Source organism: Capsicum annuum, chromosome 3, assembly GCF_002878395.1.
Source record: "Capsicum annuum cultivar UCD-10X-F1 chromosome 3, UCD10Xv1.1, whole genome shotgun sequence".
NCBI classification, from domain to species: Eukaryota; Viridiplantae; Streptophyta; class Magnoliopsida; order Solanales; family Solanaceae; genus Capsicum; species Capsicum annuum.
In genome coordinates this window covers 63867337-63875631 of record NC_061113.1, presented here as the reverse complement: position 1 = coordinate 63875631, position 8295 = coordinate 63867337, and the positions used below count along the sequence as shown (strand labels likewise).

At 32.1% G+C, this 8295-nt stretch overlaps 1 pseudogene; it reads right to left on the bottom strand.

The window, feature by feature from the left end:
• Positions 1 to 832: 832 nt before the first annotated feature.
• Positions 833 to 8004, bottom strand: LOC107865389 (annotated as a pseudogene).
• Between the last annotated feature and the right edge of the window lie 291 nt (positions 8005 to 8295).

The following is an 8295-nucleotide window of genomic DNA, read 5'->3' as shown; positions in this document are numbered from 1 at the left end:
CAATAGCTGGCTTACTACCAACACAATATAGGAAAAGGACAGTGCCAATGGCTTTTCTTTTAAGTTTGTTAAAATCTGCAATAGTAGCATCAGCATCGACTTCCTGCAGGTCTGATTGTAACACCCTAATTTTCTGAATCGGAATGCTACACGGTGCTCATGACCCCGAGGGACCACAAACTAACCCATGACTAATATCTGTACCTGTACATTACATATATAACATAATAATGCGGAAAACATGAACATGTAGGTCATAAGGTTCAACTGAATAAAGAATCTGTCAAAACATAATATCCATATAGGTGAAAGATACCCAAAACAGTTGAAAACTAAATCAAATTTGAACATAAGTCTGAATACTGAATCTGAAAGCCTCTAAGTACTGTCTGAATAAGGAGTTGAAGGAACATGTCTCCAACTAACTCCATAAACTGATAACTGGCTAAAATAATAATGAATAAATCAAATCATATTGTCCTCGAATTAAGTGTGTCCACCAAGCTTCTAGTCACATTAGTTGTTAAGTGTGTTATTAGTCCAAGCTTCTAATAACTTAAGCTTTATACTGTTAAGAAGAAATTTTAACTTTCTAATGTTTGTATTCAAGAAAAAGTATGGAAAGCAAGATATTTCACAAAACACCAACAATGTTAAATAATGTACATGAAAAAAACAAATAAACACATGGTTCTCTCAGTAGCAAAAGAACTCAAAAACACCCTTACCTTTTCCCAGAGCCTGGGGAAAGATATGTTGCGCACACACCAACAATTTTATTCAATACAACTCTGGCAAAGTATGTCGTTCCCCCGCATGTGTTCTTCTTATCCTAGAACCAGGCTTCTGACAGAAAAGAAGCTGGTTCACATCTTATGGCATTGCCATATTTAGACGTGCTATACTTTTGGTGCATGCCAGTAAGCTTCCCAACTGTTGCCTTCTGATAGAAAGAACCCATTAATTTTGAAAATTCTCTGTCGTAGAAAATAAGGCTCACAATTACACAACTTTGTCTATTCAATAAAGAGATGTACATTTACAAGAATCTTTAAAAATAAAATATACTTACAAAATTTGATTCTTGTCATAGTTGCTATGCTTCTCGCAGGTTGCGTTCCACTCCCTGGACATACCGAGAGTGCATTGAGCAGTAAAGACAGCTGCAACAGCAAACATTGATGGTGGGAATCTAAGCATTTCATATTCAACCAGACATAGCTCGATAAAAAGAAAGATATGAGCTCTACCTGATTTAAACAATGACAAAAAGTTGTATGAGTAGTGATTCAGATTGTTGCATTACTTCTTCATGTGACAAAGATATTTAACCAACCTTCTTATCAGACTGAGAGGCTTTAAAGAACTACCGCATAAATACATAAGTTGTAGGTACTGTCATGTTGAACTGTAAGGCATTAACCATCAACTTCTCTTGTGGATAAGAAAACAATTGAAATTATTTAGCGAAAAAGAACAAAATAGAGATACAAGTTCTAATAATGTAAGATTTTGGTCTTTAAACTAACTATTTCAAGCACTTCTTTCCTGGCACAAGCCTTTTTAGAGATCAAAATTAGATCCTCCACTACATGCATAGAAACCTCTTCATACTTGCAGGCAAGAAGTAAAGCTATTATTCTAACAAGCTAAAGTTTTTTCCTAATCACTGACTGAATTGCCAGAAATCTATCGATGACATTCATAGTCAAATACAAGGTCTCCTCCATTAGTTCAAACTTGTAGTGAACCTATAAATTGGATTAGACGTTAAATGACACCTAAAATTATCACATTCTTCTTCATAAAACTCAGAAATGACATGCAACAACAAACACTATATACCTCAATTAGTCGATCAATGAGGATGCCTCTCATCCTCTCATTGATATCAAATTGTTGTTCCATATAGTTTAGAAGGACACAGCCAGCGATCTGTTATTGAAAATAACATTAAAAGAAAGGGGTAAAAAATACACCTCTATTTCTTTCCAGATTTTCAATTAAAATTGAAATATTAATCATCCTTGATAGAATAGCATCACAATAAAAATAGGCCAAGTGTACCCTCTGTGTGTCTATATATCCTATGTTCTGCACCTATTATTTTACTGACTAAAAATTGCAGTCCATGTTGAAATTAGACTAGGTTTTGTGAGTAATTTGGCAATCTATTAAGCTTAATGAGATCCTATCCAAAAGAATTGGATAATCAATTGAAAAATATAGGACTTCTTCTAACTCTACACGACATAATCCTAATGAGCATGTACAACAACAACAACAAACCCAGTGTATTCCCACACAGTGGGGTAATAAGCATGTACAAGTTGTAAATAAAAAAAAATTCTAACAAACAAATAGGAAGAGTGGAGATAATATCTCTACCTCATCCTTCTTGTAGTAAGCATAGATGTCATCAATGTATTCCACTACAGTGAGTTCGTTCTTTTTATCAGAACTATCTATGTCCACAACTGACCAATCTTTTGCATCTTCCATCTCAATTTCCTCATCCTGAATCAAAGATTTAACACATCAATGCAATACACAAGAATTATATTCATAACCAAGATATATAGATCATATAAGCTTACCATCTATCAATTTCCTCCATCATTGCTTCAGTATGTTGCACAAACATTAGCACGTCAGAATAACCAGTGGCCTTGTAATCTTCAGCATCGATAATAACGCAGTTTTCTATTTCATTTCTAATTGGTGCCACCGGGATTAGTGGCTTTGTTATCTGTGGATATACAATGTTAGCAACAACTCAGTTATAAAATATACCAGGAGGGGATAGACACTGTACCTCAACTGCTGATTTCTGCTGTTTGTTTGTGATTTGTGCAGCTAACTTCCTGAAATGTCAGTAATGCCACATACAAATTAAACATTACTCTATCTTCAACTCCAACTTTATAAATTTTATGGCAAAGCGCCTACTTAGTATCATGCAATTAAGAAATGAGCCAAACCTTGTGATAGGACGATAAATCGGAACAAGAGGGATCTTGTTAACAAAATTGACTTTGTTTCTACAATGAAATGAAAATAAAGTTAAAACAGGTAGACAAATCAAGATTAAACTAACAATCGAATGACCCCTTTTCGCCCTTCTAACTATACACATGGCTCTACTAGTGAATAGAAAAGTTACAACTTTACACCAAAGTTACAAAGATAGCAGGTAGATATTATCCAATCCAAATATAGATTAGGATAGTAAGTGATAATACCGGGTCATTCAAAGTTCCACCACAAGTTGAAAGTGAATAAAATCACTCTTTCGAATCCATAGCATAAGAGCCAAACACTAAACATTCGGGCAACACATCTTTTCCTTTAACATATATATTTTTTGCACTTAAAATATATGAAAAATGAATACAATTAGAATATATGTGTTACCATAAGTACAAAAATGAATAGTAAACCTACCATTTCAACGTATTCAATCCACACTCGATGACGCCCAAAAATCAGTGTTCCAGCTCGACAGATTATCAAATGCTTCAATGTCACAGATGAAAGGATGCTTTTTTTTAAAAATGGATTATGAAGCATCCAAATCAAAATCTGCCATATATGGTAACTAATTTCATCAAATTTCCAAAAAATTCTTTCTCTAACAATGACAATTGTGTGTCATCAAAAAATCTCGTTATCATTGTATGATAATTTGAATCCCCTCTCCAACGGGGGTATGACTTGAACCAATCATTAGAATCAATAAAATACTTGACACTATTTGTCCTTCTAGACATGATTACCAAAATCTGCAGAGTTATAAAGATAAAAACAACTATCAAATTAAAAATTAACAAAAAAATAAGAATCAAGCTGCAAAATAAAATTTATTGGACAAAAAAATTGACCCAATGGCTACACAAAACATCCAAAATCCAAATCTAAACAACCTACTGACTGGACAATAGTGAGATCAGTGAGTAGAGAAACCACCCAAAACGCATTTTCATCAAGGTGATATAGATAGAAAAAAATAGAGTTTATAAATTAATCTATGCATTATAAAATGTGATTCACGAAAAAGAAAAGTGATTTTCAGCTCAAAAAAATTGCTAGGTAACAAATACTTCAAATGCACGCAATAAGATTATGATAAAATGAGAGAAATTTCCTAAAGTGCAGAGAGATGAATGGCAAAATCAAAAATCCTAAAGTTAGAATGCAATTACACCAAAGGGAAGAGAGAAATCTGAAGCTCAAGCTTTGAGATGAAATTTTTTTGTAGCTTTATGAAATTTCTCGTCACCTGAGCTTATTACAATGGGTAAAACATGAAAATAAAATTAAAGGAAAAAATAAAAATTAAAAATAATAAAAATCACAATAATAAATTTAAAGGAAAAAAAGAGTGAAAAAAGTATAATAATAAAAGTAAAGGAAAAATTAAAAAGTAAAAATAATAAAAAACAAAATTTGAGTGATAAATAGTATGGAAAGATTAAAAATATATTTAAGGTGTAAAGGGGTAAAATGGTACTTTTAGTATATTAAAAAGTAAGAAAGGCTATTCTTCAAAGACATTCTTATTTGGGGTGAAATATCTAAGGAAGTAATAGATTTTCTCTTATTTAAACTATGCAAATCATGACAAAACAGTTACAAGCGTTAAAAACACAATTTCATTCAACATGAGCTCAAAGTTGAAGCAAACCAATATTTTTGAACCATACCAGATTACAAGATCGAATTTTTTGAATTTTGAGAAAAAAATTGATCTCCCTTCTAAAATTTCTGGTAATCTTCAGTGGAACTCGTGACGGTGTTGTTGCATCATTTCAGGGAATGGGTTTCAAAAATAAGGTACAATAACTATCGGGTCGACAGTATTGTAATTAATAAAAAAATGTCATACTGCGATTTAATGGACGTCATAGCAATTCAATTGAAAATTGATGTTTCTCTGAAAAGAATTCATGCCAAATACGTTGTTTAAGGTAATTTATCAGCGTTGGAGATTCATAATGGTATGGCTGTGAAACTTTTTCTTCAGATTTTGAATGAGACAAAGTCATGCATATGATGGTAAGTTGATTTGCAGACTTTTTGTAACTATCTGATAACAGATGTATCATAGTGATACATCTGGAACTCATATGTATCACTTTGATACATCTGCACAAATATGCCTCCACTTGAAATCTAGTTCTGCATACAATGCACAATAATTCAAGGATTTATGTAAGTATAATTATTTGATGATTCATATATCCGATGATGATTATTTGATGATTCATATATCCGGTGATTCATATAACTTGTGATTAATATAACTGGTGTTTCATATAACTGGTGATTCATATAGGTGATGCATATAAATGGTGTTTCAAATAACTGGTGATTCATATAACAGATTCGTATAACTAGTGATTCATATTGGTGATGCATATAACTGGTGATTCATATTGGTAATGCTTATATCTGGATATATTTTGTTTACAATTGAAAGAGAAATGTTTTGTATATTAGCTAATTGTTGATTCATATAGTAGGTTATTCATATAGTTGGTTTTTTATATTGGTGATTAATGTAACTGATGATTCATGTAATTAGTGATTCATATAGTTGGTGATTCATATAAATGGTGATTGATATTGGTGATTTATGTAACTGATGATTCATGTAATTAGTGATGCATGTAGTTGGTGATTCATATAAATAGTGATTCATATTGGTGATTTATGTAACTGTTGATGCAAATAACAAGTGATTCATATAACTGGTGATTCATATAAGTGATACAAATAACTAATTATTCTTGTAAGTGGATATTCATATAAATGGTGGTTCATATTGGTGATTCATATAACTGGTTATTCATGTAATTGGATATTCATATAAATAGTGATTCATATTGGTGATTCAAATATTAGGCCTTATGCGAGTTAGATCTCTTCTACATTATGAGATCAGTAAATTAACACTTAGATGTAAGAATCCTATGTTCTTGTTTAAACTGATGTTGGGGATATCTGCCAACTTTTTGTGATTCTTGCCTTACAAGAGTTTAAATAATTTCTGCATATATGTCGAGTCCATGGAGCATTAGTTGATTTATCATGATTCGTATGGTTAGATTTGGTCCTAACTTTGCCTTATCTAGGAGAATTGTCTCCTTAATAATGAAGTATATAGATGATTCAGTACAGTTGGCTGCTGATTTTAGCTCATGTAATGAGCAGGTCTTGAGTTATTTGTATAAACAACAATTAGGCCTCAGTCCTAAATAAGTTGGGATCGGCTATATGAATCCTCATTAACCATATTTATCCAATTAAAATTTCATCTTAAACTAGCATATTAAACCAAAACTTTGAGAGTTCTAGAAGCTCTCCAACTTTGTGTTGTCATAAAAGTCTCCTACTAAAGCTAAGAAACTCCTAGAAAGCATAGGACTAAAGTAAACGTATTTACATGACTAAATATATGCCCCGTTGATGGTATGGGCATATATTATGTCTTTCCATTATGCCCCATCTTTATTTGTTTGGCAAAATAATTAAATTTTGTTTCTGCATATACTTTACTTCTACTTTCTTGGAAATTTATACAAATTTTTCTTGTATGTTACAGGTTGCTGCCCGAGAGCCTTATATTTTCTCTAAAGAGGACTGCAAACTTAAACATGGTACTGAAATAGGTCTCACCACTACCACAGTAGCAGAACAATCTTTTTGCAAAATATAACACTATCCTATGCTACAAAGACAAGCTCCAATATAGAGAAAGGCATATGGATTGTAATAGTTGGGAATTACTGATCCTGAAAAATATCTAAAGTAGTTGGTAGTAAGTCAAGAGTACACAAGGTGAAATTTCAAACAAATATGATTCCATTTTTTTTGAATAGTATCAAGAATAATCCCAAGTCTGCCCTTTATTCACTCATTCTTCCTGAGTTCATATCCAATGGCGTAGACATCAGCTTCTTTTGATCGCTCTGCAATCAACTTGCCTATTACCCTAGTAGCATCGTTATCAGTAAGGGATGGCAATGTGTTCCTCAAGTCTCTCGCATTTGTGGTAGCAATGGAGATCACCTTGCTGGTTCCTCGATGTATGATATCAATGTCAAAAAGAAGGAACATATTTAGCAACTGTTTGGTTCCTCAGTGCATGATATCAATGTCGAAAAGAAGGAACATATTTAGCAACTGTTTAGATCACCTTGCTGTAGAACCCATATGAATCACCTATATGAATCACCAAAAAAATATGAATCACCAATTAATCAATTAATCTGTTAATCTGAAAATAAATGAATCACCTATATGAATCACCTGTTAAAACAACCAATTATATGAATCACCATTTATGAATCACCAGTACCATATATGCATCACCAATTAAAATATTATTTTCGTGTTTCATACATATGAATCACCAAAAAAATATGAAACACCACTTAATCTGTTAATATACAATTCTATGAATCACCCATATAAATCACCAGTTAAAAGAATCAGTCAAACGAATCACTATCTATGAATCACCAGCACAATATATGTATCACCAATTAAAATATCATTTTATTGATTCACCCATATGAATCACCCGTATGAATCACCAAAAAAAATATGAATCACTAAGTAACTAGTTAATTTGTTAATTTGTTATTATATGAATCACTCATATGAATCACTAGTTAAAAGAACCACTTATATGAATCACCATTTACGAATTAGTTGCGAAAATAATACCTGCTCCGATGGGGATTTGGAAATTTGTTCAATTTTATTCTGATCTTCCATTTACATGTCAGAAACTTGATTTTTAGCAGCAATAGCTTCTCTTAAAATCTTTAAGTTTTCAAGATCGTTCCGCTGCTTTGATCGTTTTTCACTAAAATCTAATTTGGTGTAATCAAAATTGCCCGGAGTAAAACCCAGGACTTGATTACTATCATGAACAACTTTTTGTGTTTCAATTTGTGAATTTTTCAAGCTGAATGAGGGAGAATCTTCATTAGCCATTGAAGGTAAAACAAATTAACACAAAAGGATTTTAAAGCATAAATCAAAAGCTAACCTCTTTGAAGAATTTGTCAATTTTTGAAATTAAAGGACTAATGATTACGGTTGAAATCAGTTGAAATATTAGAGAATGAAGTTTGCTCAAAATCTACTAAAAAAGGGAAAGATTTTAGGGGAGTAATTTGTGGGGAAAAAAAGGGATGATGTGTAAAAGAAAGAGAGATGGCGTGAAAACAGGAGAGAAAATAGGGTGTGCAAGTTATAGCATATGTATCAAGAGTAAATATGCAA